General features: G+C 47.7%; 1 pseudogene; it reads right to left on the bottom strand.

Annotated features, from left to right (window-relative positions):
- Positions 1-6,254: 6,254 nt before the first annotated feature.
- LOC134484683 (large ribosomal subunit protein eL8-like) lies at positions 6,255-14,647 on the bottom strand (annotated as a pseudogene).
- Positions 14,648-21,492: the final 6,845 nt, after the last annotated feature.

Here is a 21,492-nt window from a genome sequence, read left to right as displayed (position 1 = left end):
GAGGGCACTCCAGCCAGGGAGCAGCTTGAGTAGAAATCTAGAGGCCGAAGACTTGCTGACACCTCGAGACTTGTGCTCTCAGAATCTTCAAATGAATCTTAAAACACCTATCTAAACCTCAAGCAAGAGAGGGACTCCTCCATGCTCTGGGACTGCTTAACAATGCTCCCGACAGTCCACGGGCAAGAACCAATCCCTGACACTATTAATGATAACTCTGCTCCGCTTGCAGACAGGAGCCCAACATAACTGTCCTCTGAGAAGCTCCACCCAGCAGCTGACTGAAGCAGACGTAGAATTCCACAGCCAAACACTGGACAGAGCTCAGGGACCTTTATGAAAGAGTTGGGGGAAGGGCTGAGGGCCTCAAAGGCGATAGGAACTCCACAAGAAGACCAACAGAGTCAACTAACCTGAGCCACCAACCAAAGTCCATACATGGACTGGACCTAGGCCCCTGCACATATGTAGCAGATGTGCAGCTTGGTCTTCATGTGGGTCCCCCAAAAGATAAAGTGGGGGGCTTTCCCTGAATCCATTCCCTGCCTATGGACCCTATTACCCTAACTGGGCCACCCTGTCTGTCCTCAGTGGAGAGGATGCACTAACTTGCAGTAACTTGATGTGCCAGGGTGGGGTGATACCCAGAGGGACCCTCCTCCTTGGCGGAAGAGGGAGAGGGAGGGGCTGTGTGAGGGGGGACCAGAAGGATGGGGGCTGCTATCAGGATGTAAAGTCAATACATGAATTAACAACAACAACAACAACAACAACAACAACAACAACAACAACAACAACAATAATAATAATAATGTCAGTGTTCCTGACTTTTTGTTCTGCTAAAGGATCATTCAACATTTGGACCTGGAAGAGAAATGGGCTGGGGAAAGGGCATCTAAAGAACTGTAACAGACGCTCCACACATCACTTTAAAATACTTCCTGGAAAATCACCTTTGGGAGGAAGACAAAAGAAAAGTTGCCACATTTCTTTTTTAGAGGACAGAGACAAAGGCCCCTGCCCACTACCGCACAAGTGGGCACCATCAAAGCCATCTCTCACCAAGTGTGCGGACTCTGGGCAACGTGCCCTTCGAGACAGAGCTGGCCAGCTGGCTCACTCAGCAATTAGGATGGAGAAATCCCAGCACCACAGCCAGACCAGAGAGGGCAGTGCCACAGTCGCCACGGGCCACTAGGCATTCCAATCTGTTCATTTGACCAGGAGCGAGGAACTAAGAGAGCAGACAAAGCAGATCTGGGCCCTGTCATAGCTTGATAAATGGAAAATCAATTTAGTCTCTTAATCCTCCTGTGTCCCAAACTGCGGGAAGAGTCACCACCTGCTTTATTGCCACACAGAGTTTGTTACCAGGCATTTAAAGTGAAGCTTTCTAAAGAATCCTCACTACATTTGTGTTGGTCGGTTAGACTTCTTATTACTGTGACAGCAATCCCCCAAGAAAACAGCTTAAAAAGGCAGGATTAATTTCGACCCATAGCTTTGGGGACTCCTGTCTGTGACAGGATGGGCCCATTTTCCTAGTCCTGTCAACAATCAACTCACTGTAGCCAGAAAACAATGGGAGGAAGAGAGGGAGGGGCCCAAGACACAGCACAGCCCCAAGGACAATCCCCCCAAAGACATGCTTTCTCCAGGTAGGCCCCACCTTCTAAAGTTTCCAGAACCTCCTGAAACAGTACCACCAGCTGACACAGCCTTCCTCCCTCAAGCTTCTCAGCAGACACTTCATATCCAAACCATGACAGCCCTGTCTATAAAGTTACTTAAAGTTATACATGCATTTAAATATTACACGTTAATATGCTCGCTCTGAATTCACGACATGAGTTAATGTCATGCTAGAGACTATCTTGGGCTTTCATGAATCATCAGTGAGTATCCAGAGATGTACCTCAGCTGGCACAGTGCTTGCCTGGCATCCATGAAGGTACGGCGTCTATTCCCAGCACCATATGGGTGAGCTGGTGCACAGTTGTAATGCCAGGGCTAAGGAAGTAGAGGCAGGACGATCAGCACCTCAAGCCCATTCTTAATTGCAAACCAGACACCAGCCTGGGCTGCATGAGGCCCTGTCTTTAAAAGACAAAATTTACTGGGCAAGAACTCACAAACAAATTAAGGAGAAGACCCCTATGTGAAACTATTTCAAGTGCAGTCCGGAGAAATGAGTCAAGAAAGGAAGATGGGAGGGTGCGTCTCTCCTTTATGTCTCCTTGTATTTTTTCTAACATCATGGGCCTCTTCTGGTGTGACCTTCCACAGTGACTGCTCCCTCCTAGGGTGGGCAGCTCTGTCTTCGACTTTCAGGATCACCAGGACATTCATATGAGTTTTTTCCTACTTTCTGGGCTGTCTTTGCCATAATCCTATTCTTCACCTGATAGATGGATGGTTTAGAAAATTGAGAATAGAAGAAACAGATGTGTAGGGTGAAGGATATAAGAGCTAATGAGACTCGCCTGGGGCACAGGCAGAAATGGATGCTAGTAAATGGTGGGCCAGGACCAGGTACTTCACTGCTCTCTGTGCCCAACTAGCTGGGCAGATGTGTCTATAAGTTTATTCAGCCCAGTAGGACATCTGCAGTGGTCAGGAGAGATGAAGCTGTACCAGGAAAGCCATTACCACCACCTCCAGCCACAGAATTCCCCCCAGTAATAGCCTAACCCCTGATCCACTTTCCTTCCCGCTTCCTGGAAGGGCTTCAGAGTCCAAGCCCAGAAAGACAGAATCTAAGATCAAGCTCTGTCCCTCATCAGTTATATGATCTTGGTCACAACATTTAAGCACTCTGGGACCTATTTCTTCATCTGTTCTTTTGTTCTACCAAATCTGGGACTCTATAGGCTTCCTGCTACCATCACACTCTGTTTCTCCTCTTAAGGTAGTAAACTACTTAACAAAGGTCTTTCTTCCTCTGACTTTCCCCAGTGAAAATCTTTCTCTGCCAGTCTGGGGTGTTTCTGTGCCATGAGACCACACCCTGCTGTGAGAACAGTAGTGTCAAGAATTTGAGCTTACAAAAGTCACAGCCTGCCCAGCCATGGTGCTGGTCCAGAAGAGGTGGAGAGACACACAATGAAGAAATCTGTTTGGGGCTGGAGCCGCCCAACCTGGCCTGGCTCGTCCCTGCTCTCTGCCGCCCCCTGTTGGTTCAGCTCTTGAAGAGCTACTTTGCTGCTTCCTATGCATGCTGTGGAAATGAGGTCATAGAGGTAACTCAAAGTAGAAAGTGGATTTCTCAGAGCCTGCCCTACTCTGTTGTGACGTCTTCTTTTGGATGCTAACAGAACAGACCAGGCACCTCTGTAATCTAAGGCTCCATTCAAACAGAAGAATCGGGCTCTCAAATCCAGCTTTGGGAGGCAGGGACCACAACAGGACAGGCAGGCGGGTGGATGGCAGTTTTTTCTTCAGACCACTTTGCAACTGGGCACACCTTGGAAGGAGGTGCCCATTCCTAAATAAGGTCTTCCCTCAGCTACTCTTCCTTAGAAAGACCCCCACAGACCAATCCTGCAGACCTCTCTATGCCGATGACCAAGCTTAACCACTACAGGCACTTTTGTTTTAGATGGATTTGAAGATGTTCTACAGGAACTCAGCAGGAACACTGCCTTTTTCTCACCCCCAGGCCCCTGCTAAGCACTGCTGTTCACTGTTCCTTCCCAGTGAGCATGGCCCACCCTCAGAAGCCTTTTTCACAAAGTCTCTTCCAGGAAGAGAGTCCCAGTCACCCATAAGTGACACGAGATAAACTTGCTGCCCAAGGTAAACTCTGTGTCTTCTCTTGGAGGTTTGAAGCATCTGTCCTGGAGCCTGCAGCCAGAGAGAGGATGTGGGTATCAGTATCCTGCTCTGTACCTGATTCTGTGTCAGATCTCTCCAAGAGTCATGAGTATGAGGTAGTTTGAATGAAAATGTCTCCCCAAAGGCTCAGATATTTGACTATTTAGTCCCCGGCTGGCGGAACGATCACGGAAGGATTAGGAGTGGGGTCTTGTCAGAGGAAGTGTGTCACTAGGGTCAAGCTTTGAGGCTTCGAAATCTTCCCGGCATGCCCAGTGCACCTTTGGCCTCCAGCCTGGGGTTTTGAGATGTAAGCTTGTAGCTGTTCCTGCCACCATGCCTTCATTCCACCATCATGGACTCACCCTCAAAAACAATAAGCCCCCAGGGTTGGGGATTTAGCTCAGTGGTAGAGTGCTTGCCTAGCAACCGAAAGGCCCTGGGTTTGGTCCTCAGCTCCGGGGGAAAACAAAAAAACAAAACAAAACAAAACAAAAAAACTCCATAAGCCCCAAATAAACTTTTTCTTCTCTAAGTTGCTTTGGTCGTGGTATGTTATCACAGCAATAGAAAAGTCACTAAGAGAGGCAGGGTGCTAGTGCTATTTCTAAGTCAAAGCTGTTGGTTTTCCTCCTTGAAATAAATAGTTAGCATGTCTATGGAGTTCCATAAAGAGCAGGCGCCATTCCTAAGGCAATGGATGCTGGAGGTGAAGGGTGGTAGGGGGTGGTTCTTGCATATGAAGGTTGTTGATGCAAAGGGTTCCTGCCAAGCCACTTCGCCATTACCCACAGCAGACCAGTGGGTATGGGATAACATTAATTGGTGTCTTAGTCAGGATTCCTATTGCTTTGATAAAAACACAATGACCAAAGAAGCAAATAGAGAGAAAGGGGTTAATTTCATTTTATAGTTTCACATCACAGTAGATCACTGAGGATAGCCAGAGGAGAAAACGCAAACAAAGCAGGAACCCGGAGGCAGGAACTGAAGCAGAGGTCATGGGGAGCGGCTTGCTCCCCATGACTTGCTCAGCCTGCTTTCTTATAGAACCCAGGACCACCAGCCCAGGGGTGGACTGTCTACCTTCCCACATTAACCAACCATTACCTAGAAAATGTATCGAAGGCCAACCTTTGGGGCCCTTTCCTCATTTTCTCAATGTAGGGGCATTTTCTCAATCGAAGCTCTCTCCTCCAAATGATTCTAGATGGTGTCATGTTGATATAAATCTAGCCAGTACAACTGGTGTCCTTTCCTCTGGTGTCGCCTGGGGCCACATCAAAGCAGCTGAGCCAGACCCTGAGATTCCAGGATGACAGCAGAGCAGGGAAGAAACAGAGCCAAATCCTTGAGCTAAAGGCACAAAACCTTTCAGAGTTCTCCTTGCCAGGCCTGGATATGGGAGCGTCAGACCCTGAAGCTGTCTGCATAGAGTTCACACCGTCGATAGCAGACCCAAAGAAACTGGGACTAGTCTGAGTCATTTCTTACCTCTCCCTTGACCAAGTCACATATCACATGCTGTGGTGAGCAGGAAGGACAGGCATGACAGAAATGTCAGATGTGGGAAGATTCCTGGGCAAGGGTCCTGTACCTGGGCCATAGGCCAGGAGAGCCAGGCACCCCAGACGGAGATAACTTCAGAGTGATTTCTGGGCAAACCCCGGGCACGGGAAAAATCTGCCTAAATTCCTCCTCTGGAATCTAGCAGGCAAATGAAGACCAGTAGATGTTATGGCTAAATAAATAAATAAATAAATGTGACCTGTATGTATGCTTTTAACACCAGAAAGGCGAAACCTAACCTCAGTCAGCTCATCGAGATTTTATTGAGTCTGGAATACTGTCACTCTTCTTCTGTGCGGTGGTTGTCCTGTTTAATCTGCTTGCGAGCACTCAGGCAGGCACAGAGGACTCTGTTTGCAATGACCACTCTCCTGTTGCCTTCTACTGAGGCGTTCCTCATCTAGTGTCTGGGTCTGACTCACAAATACCTGCTCCGATGATTGTGGGTGGATGGAGGACTCTGAATCTCTACCTTTTGGGGGTATAGGAATTTCTATTAATTCCCATAGTGCATCTCTCTCTCTCTCTCTCTCTCTCTCTCTCTCTCTCTCTCTCTCTCTCTCTCTCTCTCTCTCTCTCGTGTGTGTGTGCGCAAGGGAACCAAGGAAGCACTTACCTAATGCTAGCTCACAGGCAGTGTAAGCCCAGGAAAATCTCTCTCCTTGACTCTACTGCCTTTCCTGTATAACAGGCAGAGCAAGAGTACTTGCCTCACAGGGTGGCCATGAGAATTGAATGAGCTAATGCAGACTAAGCACCTAGAGCACTACAGAAATGCCTAACACTTCCATTCTTTGCTATTATAAGGGGCGCATATGAGAGTAGCTCTGGAGACAAATTCCAGGCGTTTCCTGTTGAGCACAACTCTTCCGCTATGTCTTCCTGATAAGAAGAGAAAGAGGAGAGTTATAGCCAGGGCACTGGGGGCAGGATATAACACTGGAATGTGCTGATGTCAGATCCCACAGAGCAGTCCTGAAAGCCACATCTATGCCAGCTATGGTCCCATCGGTTGGATGGTGCAGACAACGTTCTTATCAGGTAGAGGAAGAATGTTGGGTACTGGTAGACATCATACCTTGCTCCAATTTGGTCTTTTAACTGCCTCCCTTCCCTGGTCCTGGGGAACGCCCATAAGAGTGTCACTGTCACGATGCTATCCCCCAACACGGAGAGCAGGAAGAGCAGCTGTTGTGGGAGAGGTGTGCTGAACTCTTCCTTGGCTGATGCCTTGACTATGCAAAATGTCTTAGTTGAGGTTTCTACCCAATAAAACATCATGACCAGAAGCAAGTTGGCGGTGGGCGGGGGAATTTATTTGCCTTACACTTAGGCAGCACTGTTCATCAACAAAAAAGTCAGGACAGGAACTCAAACAGGACAGGAAACCTGGAAGCAGGAGCTGATGTTGAGGCCATGAGGGATACTGTTCACTGGCTTGCTCTCCCATGCTTTCTTTAAAATCCAGGACCACCATCTCAGGGATGGCACCACCCACCATGGACTAAGGCTTCCCATTCAATCTAATTAAGAAAATGTCCTACAGCCAGATCTCACGGAGGAAGTTTCTCATTTGAGGCTCCGTCCATTCAGATAACTTTATCTTGTGTCGTGTTGACACAAAACCATCCAGCAAGCAAAGCCACCTTGCCTATTCCCTGTCACCTCACCTGCAAAGTAAACTCTGGGAACAGAGCTTTGTCCTAGCCCTCACCATCTTGAACTGATGGTTTCAGCCACCTCTACAGCTCCTGAGTTCTGCAGCTCTGAGGCTTCCCTCTGTCTGGTGCCTAAGGGGTGTCACTGGTTAAACCTTCTGTACCCTGGGTTCTGTCTGCAATTTTTCCTTGAATGACATCTGCTTCTCTAGCAGTGTACCAGCTCGAGGAAGGAAAATAGAACTTACTTCCTATGACAATTTAGATGGATTGGCCATGTCTGACTAGAATGCAGTGTCTGGAGAGTGGTTCATGGACAGGTCATTGAACATCAACATCATCAGGGGGAAGAGACAACAAATTTATGGTATGTACAGTGGCTGATACTATTCTGGGTCCATCAGCCCAAATATGGAGTCTTTAGTCTCTATATGGAAATTTACTCTATAGGAAAAAAATCACTCAGATTTGACTTCTGAGGGATCCAAGAAGTTGCCAAACTTAGGTTTCCCAAAATGGAAAGCAATCCCCACAGATTTATGGGGGAATCACTAAAAGCTTACTAGGTGGTGGCCAAGTACGGCCTGCCTAACCCCCAGAGGCCTTAAAGGCAGCTGCCAAGTTCTCCCAGCTGGCCTAAGATGTTTCAGTTTGAGCACAGAAAGCCCCACATCCCGAGAACACCAGTCCCATACAGCTCCGGATGGCTGTTGGCTGTTGACAATACTGACAGTGGATGTAATCAACCTCTCTTGTGTGCCTCACAGTCCTCACTGATAGCACCCAGCAGCCCATCTGGGAGATGTCTGACCCCCAAGGACTTCCCATTCCATGGTGCATCCATGGGGTGAGGCTGAAGCAGGAAGATGTGGGGGGGGGGAGAGAGAGAGAGAGAGAGAGAGAGAGAGAGAGAGAGAGAGAGAGAGAGCGCTCTGTCTGGAGTCAGGGTACTTAGCAGCTCTCCCTGCATGAGATGAGATCCATGAGACTGTCCACATGGCCTGAGTGCTAGTTACTTACTAATTACAGAGCTCATGGAATCAGGCAAGCCTCTTGTTCTCTCTGCAGTTAAGTACCACGCATTCCCTAACATCCCTGAACCACTCTTCTCTAACACCCCAAGAAACACTGTTTCTATGACCCAAAGAAAATACCCTTCTTTGTCTATTGTTGCAAAGTTACTTACCACAGCAAGGAAAAAAATTAAGAACCAAAGAAAGGCATAAAGAAAAATGGTTTGCCTCATTTCAAACCTCCATAGACCCCCATCCAAACGAAAGCAGGAAAATGAAATTAACTGTGCTCCTTGAGTTGCATGCTTCTGCCCGGGCTTGCTAAGAAAAACCTACTCTTGCCCACAGTCATGTCTGCTCCTGGCGACATCTGTCAGCCAGAGAGTTCAGTTGTTGGTAAAAAGCATGCCCCTGTTATTTGAACACTGCACAAATAGCGCGAATACAATGTAACTACCATTTCCAGAAATCAAAAACCTGTGTGTCGTGCACGCCAAACGCTAAGGCTGATTAGCGCAGAATTTAATTTTCGTTAATATCAGCCCAAGACAAGTGGAGCATGAAATTACCCTGATATGTTGATATTGTGCTCCCTCCTTCCAACTGTGTCCTGTAGATTCCCGTTGCTGGAGACAGGTGCCACCCTTCGTGGGGAGGAACCCCAGCAACCAGCAGGGCTGGATGGGTAGGCAAGACGATTGGGTCTGAGGCCATGGGGACAGCATTCCTACAGCCACAGGGGCTCAAGGCCTGTGCGGTAATGACTCCACGGGACACTGAACGGTAATTAGAGACGATGGTAGAAATTATGGACTCGGTCGCCTATGAGGTACTTTCCAAGAACCTGGGGTCTGGGATTTTAAATCTTAGAGTAAACGTCTACAGGGCGCATGCTCAATAAATCAGAACCCAAGCAAGGCCTTGTTGGCTACTACTTACCCCTAAAGCTAAGAATCCATACGTGTCTTCATGTGTTTGGAAGGAGGTGGTCAAAAGAAGATACTATGTTGATGTGAAATTTTTATGAAATTCCAACTTTGGTGTCCACATAACGTGTCCAGTCGGTTTGGTGACTGGAACCCAGGCATGCCTCTCATTTGGTTTTGTTTGCAGCTGCCCTGAACTACCCGAGCAGACCAGCAGGCCGGAGGGGTTTTGCAGCAGCAGAAGCTAAACCGACCAGCCCTAAATGTTTACTGTTTGCCTCCTTCCTAGGAATGTTTGCCAACCTCTGAGCTAAGACAAAACTAGTTTTCAAATGAGTTCTCTGGAGGAGGGGCCGGGAGTCAAAGGGAGCAGAGTGGGCAGTTTGAGTGAAGCAGCCGTCTTTGTGTCAGTTACACACAATGCACTTTTGTTTGGAAAGCCAAACTCATCCAGGATCTGTACAATGGATTAAAAAGTGCTTTCTCTTTGGTCATTTCCACTTGGCCTTGGCATGGTGGGCTATAGAGTGGCTCCAGGAAAGCCAATTCTAGCCCCAAACACAGCTCAAACAATAACAGGGTGTGTGTATTTGAACCCACAAGTTTCTCCAACCAAGGGGCCTGGAGCAAGCACACAAGGAAAGGTTATAATCCCCAAAGGAGCCCATGGCAGGAACTCTCCCATGTACAGTGTTCGCTTCCTCGTGTGCCTGTCAAGCCCCGACTCATTTATTTTAGGATAAGTTTGTGTGTGTTACTGATTACAGAAGGTGTGCTATAGTAATGTTTTTATTAATCCCTGGAATGATACCCTCCCTGGGAAAGAAAGGGTCTTTGAAGAGCCTCAAATGACATTATCCTCATTTTCTTTATTTCTTTTTTAATAGTTATATAATTATATAACGTGGTGTGCATTTTAGCCAGTTTAGTGGCGAGTTCTTTAGCCTTTGCCTTTTCCAGCTTGGCAATGCGAGCCACAGACTTAGGACCCAGGACATTGCCTCCCCAATGGCAGCGGATCTCATCATATCTGTCATTATAATTGGTCCTAATAGCTTCCACCAGCTTAGCCAGAGCACCCTTGTCTTCTGAGTTAACCTGTGTAAAGGCAACAGTGGTGCACGTCTTCCTGTGGACCAGGCGCCCCAGCCTGGCCTTTCCCTTGATGATGCAGTAGGGCACCCCCATCTTTCGACAAAGAGCAGGCAGAAAAACCACCAGCTCAATGGGGTCTACATCATGGGCAATCACCACCAGCTGAGCCTTCTTGTGCTCCACAAGGTGGTGACTGTATCGACCCCTGCTCGGAGGACAGGTGGTCTCTTAGCTGGGACATCCCCTTTGCCAGCAGCTTTCTTCTCAGCACGGGCCAGCAGCCTTTGCTTCTTCTCTTACTTTGTCTCTGGCCTGTACTTGTGGGCAAGCTTAAGCAGCTGAGTCGCTGTTTGCCTGCCCAGGGCCTGATTGAACTGGTTAATGGCAGGAGGTATTTTGAGCCGCTTATAGAGGATGGCTCTTTGCCTCTGCAGCCTGATGTAGGGGGGAGGGGGAATTTGACTAAGTGTGTTAGATCTCTTTGGGGCTGATGTCCTACTCAATGCCAAGGCCTTGGGGCCTTTTCTCAAACGACTGCAAAGGAGCTCAGGTCTTACCTGAGGACAAGTGTGCCTCATGCATAAAGTGTGTGGTGTGTGTGTGTGTGTGTGTGTGTGTGTGTGTGTGTGTGTGTGTGTAAGAGAGGCGGGTGAGAGAGAAAGGAAGAAAGGAAAGAGGAAAATGGGAGAGAGAAGGGAAAGAGAAAAGGAGAGGCAAACAGACAGAAGGCAGAGGGTTGAAGGGGGATGGGATCCTGAATCTGAATGAGGAGGTCATGGTGAGTGGTCTCAAACAGGCTTCTGGAAATACCCCAGCAGGGAGGCAGCGAGTCCTTTTGGAAACCACCGGAGCAGGAAAGTGGTGTTGACCTACCTATTGTGCCTGCCCTTTCATTATCAGCAGGTAAGGCAGAGACTGAAGCCATCCCTTAGTACCCAGACTAATAGTCTCTGTGACTCCTGGCTCCCCAGATCCATTCTCTCAGCTTTGGTGACCAACTTTCTTCTTCATTCTGTCACTGACATCTGCACGCAAGCTTTTTAGACAGTATAGTGTCTTTTACGTGTACAGTCCCTCTCCGCCGGGCTTTAGTCCCTCCCTCTCTCTTCTCACTCTCAGAGGACTGACTATTCTGTTTCCAAAATGTAGTCAATCACTTGAGGCTTTTTAGCTCTGCCCGCGTCTATGGCGGTAGCCACACCCCCAAAGCACAGCCACTAGGTGCCAGGCCTTCTGGGCCTGGGATGTGGTAGGTCAGTTCAAGTGCAGCAGTGAGTCAGTCCAGGGCCAGGGGACAAGCAAAGCACCCGCACCCTTCCATTGGAGTAAAGTTCGCTCTTAACGTTAACATTCCTTTCTCAACTGGCTCATTTGAGCAGAGTGAAGTTTGGACAGGATATCAAAGAAAGCATTGTCAGGAATTTTAAGAGATTATTTGTCGTGAATCGTTTTTTCACCAGGAGTCAGAGAACTGCAAGACAAAGAGGATGCTGGAGCTGCAGGAGTCAGGTACAAAGGGAGGCCCTCAGACGTGGAGCTGTGAGCCTGCTGGAAGGATGCTCACAGCTGGGTGTCCTGCGAATGCTCTAAGAGAGAGAGTGTGTGTGTGTGGGGGGGGGGGTTATGAAGCCAGAACTGCAACACTTTCTCCTGACATGAGAGGTCATTGCCAAGGTGAGGCAGCAGGGCTTGAGTGTCAGCATGTCAGAGGGTCGGCCAGGGTGACCACAGAGGGATGGGGTGATGAGCGTCTGGGATTAATGAAGGTGGTAACCAGAAACAAACAGGAAGGAACACATACCCTTTCCCTTCTCCTGCTTCCGCAGCAGGGAAGCCCACTCTGGCTCCAGCAGGCAAAGCAGAAGTGAAAAAGCAGTGTATGGAAAGGTGTGTGGGACTCATAGCGATGGGAAATGCCTGTGATCCAGCGCTCAGGAAACGGAGGCAGGAGGCTGGTGGGCCAATGTAAGCTGCACAGCAAGTCTGAGGCTAACTTAGGCCATAGAGTGAGCCCAGCCTCAAAGAAAAATACGATGAAAAATAAAACAGCTTGTGAAACTGAAGCTCATTACCCTGCAAGGGGGCAGTGGAAGGAGAAAGGGGGAAAGTCATACACTTACAACTTACCAAGTGACTGCTGCAGCCATAAACATGAGCATGCATAACCATGTGTAAACAGTGCGTGTGTGCCCTTGAGTATGTGTGTCTGTGTGTGTGCATGCATGTGTGTGTATGCATGTACTCGAGCATGTGTGTGTGTGTGTATAAAATGCTAGCTTTCAATTTCTAATAACATCTAATGTTTAATAAGACAACCTAATTCATCACCTGTAAGGACCCCAGGAGGTAGACACCCAGAGAACCCTCATTTCACAGATCTGAGCAGTAACGTCCACAGATGTTTAGGGGGCCACCTGTGATGCTCACAGTAAAAGACCAGAGATCAGGTCCCATAGAGCTCATGTGTGGCCCCAGCATTCCTTGTCTGCTAAACACCACAGCGGAGTCTACTCTCCCCTCCCACACCTCCAAGACGCCCTCCCCTGAGACCGTTGGGTTCCTCTCTGCTGTCTGCCCATATGCAACAAATATCTCTAGGTCTGAGTTTCATCAAAGCACCACATTAAACACCAAAGGGAAAGCAGAGAAGAGGGCTTACAAATTAGCGCAGCCATACAATACACAGCCGAGGAGACTGTGCCGTAGATAGAAGCGACAACCTGGAAAGCTAACCACAGCGAACACCTAATTACACTGCCACGTGCTGGGCGCGGTGCTAAGGTCTATTGTCTCTTTAACGTAGTTTACTGTCATAATAACCTAACATCACGGATCTTATCACTGACAGCTCCACTTCACAGAGGAGGAGGCCAAGACACCTGAGAAGCTATCTAGCTCCAGGTCAGAGAGCTGCTCAGGGACAGGATCACCTCTGGCACAGAACCACTGGGTGCAGAGTACACGCCACCCACCACACTACCTCACTCTAGGAGGGTAAGAGAGAGACCCTTATGGTATTTAAGTCACTAAGAAAGCAATTTATAAATTAGTGTATATATTTTACCTTGCACATACAGTGCGAATATATACATTTTTTCTGTGTATGTGGTGTGTGTGTGTGTGTGTGTGTGTGTGTGTGTGTGTGTGTGTGTGTGTTTAATTGTTTAATTTCAACCCATGGGACAAAGTCTGGGAGGGTTTAAAACACTAATAAATGTTGTTAACTCAGTGAGGTGATTGATATTTTTAAGTAACTATATGGCTTTCTACACTAAAGTTTTCATAATGTCATTTTAAAGAGTCTTAAAGAAATGAGTGTCATCTTGTGAAAACGGTCTGGCATTTGGAACAACTGTAATATTTGGGATGAAAAATAGAGGAAACTTGTGTCCCCGGTAGGCATGCACAGCAGAAATGAGACTCAAAAGTGTGTGCATCACTGGAACGAGACAAAGAGCTGCACTGATAGCCCCCCCTACACACGGATAAACCAGGAGCCACAGCCTGTACCCTGTTGTCAGCCTGTTCTTTCTTTGAACATGAAGAAAGGTTTTCAGATTTACCGAATGGGAACGTGACCATTGTACTTTGAAACTCAAGCCTCCCTGGTCTTAATCAAGACAGCTGGGTCCCCCTGGATACTGACATCTGTGTGTGGATAGCATTGTCTGCTAGCTGGATGCTATCCCCTGCATCGGGAATATTCTCCGATTTCCCCCAAGCCATGTGTTGCCTTGGAAACATCATGATTCTCACAGAGATCTAAGCAAAGAGAAATAATAAAAATAATAAAATCTCACACTTAAAAGTCTAGTTTTCGTGCCACCAAAGTATTTCGCTAACCTCTTCCTCCGGATAAAAGGACAGGCGGGCAGCGTGGCTCACACCGAGAGTCACCCAGATAATTACTAATTAGAGAAAACACACTGTTCTCTGTTCTCTGGGTAATTCGGGTCAAAGTGGAATGAAGCAGACGGCAAAGGCCAGCGCTTCTGTGAACAGATTCAGCCCCACATCTAATGCTGAGGCCAGAGAGGCAGTTCCCTCACGAGAAGCCATGAAACAGGTTACTATCACCAACTCACACGGAAGGAGGGGAGTCCAGGGATCTTCCCTCTGAATGACTGTCCACAAACTTGTCTTGTAAAAGCCAGATATGGAGTATCCCAGTTCCGTAGGATGAGTGGACTTTGGCAGAAGCGCCCAGCTCTGCTGTAGACGATCCGTAAGAAGGGATGATATAATACAACTTCATTTGTAAACACAGACCATACCATGCTTGACCCACGGGCAGTCATTTGCTGAGCTTTCTCTAAAATATAGGCTGGCGTACCTGTGGTACTCAGGGATGAGCCTGAGGAAAGCAGGCAAGTTGGCAAAGCTGTCCTCATTGGCTTCTTCGGTGAAAGCGTTGTATCCCGCCGTAAGGCCGGCATGACGTGAACTCCCTGGAGTTTACACTTGAGATAGGGAGGCATAGTAAACAAGTGGGACCATTTCTCGTAAAGATATGTGACTTAAAGATGATGGACTGACGCAGTGGGGGAGGGGAGACGGTGTGCCGAGCGCCCATGACCACTCCTGTTCAAACTACCCACGGATGTGAGAGTAAAGAAAAGTTGCGGCAAACATGGATATTTTAGTTATCGGGTGTCAAAAATCCAAATGCAGAAAGCCTCAGGCAGGGGCCTGCCAGGGTACCTCCGCAGAAGAGCCAAACCGGTCCAGCAGGAATGAATATAACAAACGAGGAGATGCGGTCAAGGGTTACTCTGATGAGACCTTCCAAGAGGTCTCTTTGGCCTCACCTGGCTCCCACAGGACCCTCACCCGCAGTCCTCAGGGCCTCTGGTTCTTGCTGGATGGTTCCTGCATCGAGTATGGTTAGTTCTGGGAGTGGTTGATTAGTAGGACACATTCTGTCCCCTAAACACAAGAGCTTCTCTCCAGGCAATGGAATATGCATTTCAGTAAAATAAATTGATTTGGGGGTAAAGTTTGGGGTTCCTATCAAGCGTTACCTTGCTGCATCCCTTGATGAAAATTAATGCTGGGACCTGGAAGGGCCTAGCTACCTAGGGTCGTGTTCAGAGAGTGAAAAAGAAAAACAAAAAAGCAAAAGCCACTATCTCCTTCTTCAGTTTCTATTTTCACTGCCAAAGCAATGATCTTCAAAGTAGAAGTCGTGGATTATACAGATTAAGAAGCCACGGAAACCTAGGTAAGGCGGTCTTAGGCTATGTAAATGAGCGTACCAGGTCAGGCCCACACCGTGGCTAACACCAGGCAGAGAGGATGTCGGAGACAACGTCCACGTCAGAACTGTGAGAATGGAAGAGGGGCCTGAACAGGCGATGCTGTTTTCAAAAAGGATAATGAGGCGGATTCCAAAACCACCACCCACGAGCTGGACATCCCTCTCCAGACAAATCAGAAAGTGCTGAATGGCCTTTAAAACCCAGCATTTAATGAGCAATAGGGAAGAGGTGCCCATGGCAAGCAAATTGGTTAATGGGGACGGAATTCTCAAGGTCACTCGATCACACTTTCGAAAGAGTGTCACATCCAACAGAAGATGACCATCCCCATCCCAGTGTTGAGCTTGAACACCAGGTTATCCACTGCATGATGCAGACACGCTTGTCTGCCTTCCTTAGTTCAGGGAGAAGCCTTGGTAACATGCTACCGGCTCTCCCGCTGATCCTGTTCAATCCCAATTTTCCCCACTTTTTATCAATGAGTTGGATAAGGACTTGGGATCCCTACCCAACTATATGCTGTGTGATGAGGTCCTAGTTTGGCTAAAACTAATGGATAAATAGTCACTGTTTCCCAAGTTAACTCTGAAAATATAAGTGCTAAGTATTAGTCAACTGGGCTGGGACATGTTTTTAATCCTAGTGTGCCTGAAAGGCAGAGGCTGGCAAATCTCTGTGGATTGAGGGCAGCCTGGTCTACATAGTGAATCCAAGCTAGCTAGGGTACACAGTGAGACCAGATAGATAGATAGATAGATAGATAGATAGATAGATAGATAGATAGACAGGCAGGCAGGCAGATAGGTAGGTGATAGTCAACTGGCCACAGATGTTGATCTTTTTTCTTCTCAGTCAAAGAGAATTAGGAAGGGACTATCAATTGATGTGAGAGTTTAATAACTGATTGCCTGTTCAGCCCTGGAACCTTGGCAAAAATTAAGATTTATTAAAACAGCCATGTGGGAGGTCAGACAAAGCCAACACACAGGAGCCCCTGGCCTGTCTCTCTTACTGGACATGCAGAACGTAGCAGTTAAATACCTCCACCACCACACCTGTCCCCACCCTCCCCCAGGGGACATTCTTTTCTGAAGAAATTGAACAATTCCAAAGAAAAGACTCAGAGTGAAAGCTAGGTTTCACCAAGTACCAGCTTCCTCACTAAGTGCCCAAGAGTGAGGGCTGCCACAAGACAAACCATGCTGACACACAAAATCCAAATTGTAATGCCTTATTGTTAGATACAGAAGGGCAACCCGGAAACTCTTTGAAAAGAGTCAATGTGAAAAAGAGATGATGCTCAACCAACGGAAAGAGGGCAGATGAAGGAAACAGATACAAGAGAGGAGGCAAATAATTGGAGGGATAAGTACACCTGGTAACCTATCTCCATCCATCCATCCATCCATCCATCCATCCATCTATCCATCCATCCATCCATTATCCATCCATCCATCCACCCATCCATTCATCCATTATCCATCCATCCATCCATCCATCCATTATCCATCCATCCATCCATCCACCCACTCACCCATCCATCCACCCATCCATCCATCCATCCATCCATCCATCCATCCATCCATCCATCCATCCATCCATCCATTATCCATCCAGCAAACAGCTATTGCATATCCAATGGAGCAGAACACTATAAAGAAGGATCGGGGGGGGGGGTTAGAATTAAATATATGTGATAAATAATGAGTTGGTGGATAATGTTGACAACATCTAAGAAGAAAAAAAGTATCGCAAACTGAGCATCCAGCAGAGGACTCAACAAGGGGTGGGAAGGACCAGTGGCTATGGAGAATTCCTGAAGAGGTCAGACATGAAAAGGGCATGAGCAGTACCAACAGTGACTCAATGAATGAGCCACCTGGATGAAGAAGCCACATGGGCCCATCCCTGGGAATCACAAAAGATCCCACCAAGGCTCTGAAATCCTTGCATTCAAAACCAACCCCTAAAAAACTTGAAAGAAAACCCAGGGAACCACTTATAAGAACCAAGCCTGAGGGGCAAAGACTCAAGAACAAAGTTGTCTCTTCGAGATGGTAGCTTTCATCCTACATCCTAAGATGTGGCCAAGGACCAGACTCTGTTCCCAGCCTGCCAGAGAGTGCTACAAAACAGAATACAGACTAAAGGCCAACACCAAAGAAATCACTAGCAAAAATACATTCAGAGAAGATGCAATTGGCAAAAAAAAAAAAAAAAGAAGGACTCAACCAAATCAACATAAAAGTTTTGAATGTTTCTGCTTCTGTGCTCCCCGCAGCAGATGGATGCCATACAGCTTACAGACTGAGCCTAGGCCAAGGGCCATACGGAGCAGCATGTGGGAGCAGAAACATCTGCGAAGATGCCTTCAGGGTTCTAGTTCTCAACCCAGAGTTCTGGACTCTGATTCTGGCTTGAATTGACCAGAGTAGAAAGTATGCTGACTTTCAAACTAACGCAAGCCATTCATCTTCTTGGCTCTTCTCTCAGGACTCTACTAAGAGGTAGTCCAGCACAGTAAAAGGGGGAAGTCAACGACAAGCACAGGTTAGAGGCAGGTGAATGGAGGAATCCAGCTGCCTAGCTGTGCAGGCCTAAGCTGCAGAGGTGAGGTCAGCCTTGCCCCTAGCACCTCTGTCTTTCACTTGGTGCAGCCTCCCTCCAAAGCCACAAGTGTAACCCTGTGCTCATGAGTAGAGAAGTTAAGATGGCCTTGCAAGCAAGGTATCAGAAAGAGGCCTGTCTGCCTCTGCCTTTGAGGGGCCCTCCGTGGTAGATGGGGCTCAGTCATTCTCTGGTTCCGCACCAAGGCTGTCCCTCTCAGACTTCTGGAGGATAAAGGCCAAAGTGGCCGAGAGTGGGAAAGCTTGGTGTCTGTCTCACCTTCTTTTCTTTGTACATACTAGTGGTCCTATGAACAATAAAAACTCTAAAATATTTACATTCCATTCAAGTGAATGCCATATTTTTCTCTAATTATCCCTGCTGCTAAAACCATTATGTTGTGTGCCTTTTGAGCAGGAGGATGGTGGGGGGGCGGTGGAGAACCAAATTAATTCCTTGGCAACAAAAACCTAATTAATCAAAACCAATTCTCATCCATTCGGATCCTCTTTAGCCTGTGGAAGCAGCAGCCAAAAGGGAACAGGAACATTTAGCTCGACAGAAACAGAAGACAGGTGTGTCCTAGGATACCGGTTTCTCAAGATGCTAGTGGAGGCCAGGCAGCTGACAGAGAAGAGCTTGTCTTGAGATCTGCCTGGGACAGTCTGGAGCATCAGGCTGGTGAGACCTGGCTGCATGACTTTGAGCCGGTCTGGTTACCCATCTCTAGTGGTTAATCTTCCTGATCAGGTCTTTCCTGGCTTAGAATTACCATGGAAACAGATGCCTGGCATCATCCCGAATACAGGCAACACCATCCCATAGGCTAGAGTTCCGGGACTGAATAAAAAGCAGGAAGTGAGCTGAGTACCAGCTGCCATCTTCTATACTCCTTACTGCAGATGTAATAAGACCATGTTCTCTATCATGATGGGTTTGGATGTCCTTAGCTATGAGTGGAAAGAAATCTGTCCCTAAATTGCTTCCCGTCTGGTATTTGGTCCCAGCAATAAGAAGCACATTGATTCACCACTCCCTGCTGCCCACTTATAAAACAGGAATAGCAACACCCTCTCGTGGTGTCAACCGGCCGAGAGGTGGGCTGGTGTCAGCGGCACCTTCTCGGTGATTGACACATTTCAAACATGGTGATCGTTCTTATCATTTACCTGCACACCTGACTGCAGTTTTACACATTGGAGATTTGGAGAATATCTTAAAGTTTTTTTTTCCGGGAGCCCTTTCTCTTAATTCCTTATGTTTTTAGAAATATACTCAGAAGACATCAAAACAGATCAAGCTGCAGGGATGTTCACCACTCTGCTCACTGTAACTGAAGCCAGGAAACCATCCAAGTCCCGTAGACAGTAAACAGGACCAGGCAAGACGCATCATAGTGCCCCCACACATCAAGCCACCGTTCCTCCCCTCGCATCCCTGCCAAGCTGGGATGTTTACTGATGAAAGGTGTTCTTTGTGGCTAAACAGGAAAGCACAGCCAGCCACCAGCTTCCAAAGCACAGCTCACGTTTATTTTGTCAAGTATTTCCTACCTGTATACATATAGGCAGAGGAAACTCCAGAGAGGGGGATTTCTCGTTTTGCTTTGTTCTTTGGTGTTTGTGTGTTTTCCCTTTCGCTCAATACTTTTGAACTTCCTTGTAATAAGCACAGTCTTTATAGTTTGAGAACCAACATATGGGTTTCAACATATGAGTGTTACCAAAAGAGCACTGAGCACTTCTGGAAGGGGCAGGCATTCACTGTCACCAGGCCTGTTTTATGTGGATGCTCCCTGCCTGGCCTCTAGAATACTACTTTTTCAACCCTAGTCTTCAGAATTCTGACAGCCAGTGAAGAAGGCTTCCTCAGACACGAGGAAGTTTAAGGAATTCCCCATAGAATCCTTCTAACAACTGCCTTCTCCATTTGTGCTGGAATCTGGTCCTGATACTGACTTCCATCTGTCATCATGATTGAGGAGTATAACTGATAAACTTTCTTTCCTTCCTGTCCCCACATGTTCCCTCTCCCTTCTCTGGCACTCTCTCCTCTCTCCCTTTCTTCCCTTCTCTTCGTTCTCAAGACCCCAGGGTCAGTTAGGCAATGTATCAAGGTGAAGGTTACTTGGTGGCTTATCATCACCTTCTACTTTCCGGACATCACAGAGCATCACACAGCTGCTAAGAGTTGCAGAAACCCTTTCTTATCTAGAATCTTGTTCTATCTTCACAGTAATCCTCAGAGAGAGGGGGGAGAAGGGGAGGAGGAGTGGGAAGGGAGAGGAAGAGGGAGAAAGGGAGAGAGAAGAGGGGGATGAAGAGGAGGAGGGGAATGAAGAGGGGGAGGGAGAGGGGGAGGGAGAGGGAGAGGGGGAGGGGGAGGGGGAGGGGGAGGGGGAGAGGGAGAGGGAGAGGGAGAGGGAGAGGGAGAGGGAGAGGGAGAGGGAGAGGGAGATCACTACACATGAGTGATATGCATCAAGGCTCCGGGAGGTGATGAGCAGGTCTTTATCCCAGCTCTACTCTAGCTTACTGAAGGCTCTTTCCTCAAACTGGGCGGCAGGTCAGAGTTCCTAAGACAGCAACTTGAGCAGAAAGTGAAGCCTAAACTGTATTTGCTCACAACTGAGGATCAGCTGGGAAGTGATGAACTATACAGAAGAGTAGAACTATGAATGAAGGGAACTAGGAGAAAGAAGGAAACAGAAAGCACATTTATAAGCCACAGGTCACTACTGAAGCTCTGTCCACATTTCCCTATGTGACTGGAGCCAAAAGTAATCCTGTAATCAAGCCTGGTGGGTGATGCAGGGTTTTCATTCTAGAACTTGGAAGGCAAAGACAGGCAGATCTCTGTGAAGTTGAAGCCAACCAGGGCTATACAGTAAGATGGGACGCCGCCGCCACCACCACCACCACCACCACCACCACCACCACCACCACCACCACCACCACCATCATCCAGTTCCAGGATCTCCTGTACCTCCATGAAGAGTCCTTGGAAAGTTCCAGAAAAGTTTAAAAACCAAGAACTGGGCATAGCTAGACAAAGCAGAGAGGGGGCAATAATATCCTAAGAGTTTCTGGCTCTGATGGGGGCTTCTAAGACATGCCCGAGAGCCTTTCTAATATGTTTCCTCCTCAGGCTTGTGCCAGGTAAGAAGCAGACATTGATGGTAGAATGCCACCCCTGTTTGGCAAAACTGAGATGGCAAACCATATTTATCATGGGGTGGGATGTTCTATCTGTAAGAGGAGAAGAGAAAACAGTAAGAAGTCAGAAGAATAATCACAGAGCCCTCAGATCAGTTAGACTCAGTTATCCTACATTTATCCATTTGAGTCAACAAATACTACATAGATTTCATGTGCTGAGTGATAGATCAGGTTATGACCAGGCTGGACTCCGGACCTCACCCTCCAGACACAAGGTTCCTTCATGTGGTGTATCAGAGTTCCTAGAAGTAGCCAGCCATAGTAATAGTTCTAACCAACATGTTTCTCTCGTGGCTCCAGGAGAGGAGATGACAGATGAGTAGATTCCTCCTGGA

The sequence above is a fragment of the Rattus norvegicus genome, chromosome 1, assembly GCF_036323735.1.
Source record: "Rattus norvegicus strain BN/NHsdMcwi chromosome 1, GRCr8, whole genome shotgun sequence".
Classification (NCBI taxonomy): domain Eukaryota; kingdom Metazoa; phylum Chordata; class Mammalia; order Rodentia; family Muridae; genus Rattus; species Rattus norvegicus.
The sequence above is the reverse complement of the archived record's forward strand: the minus strand, read 5'-3'. Positions and strand labels throughout refer to the sequence as shown.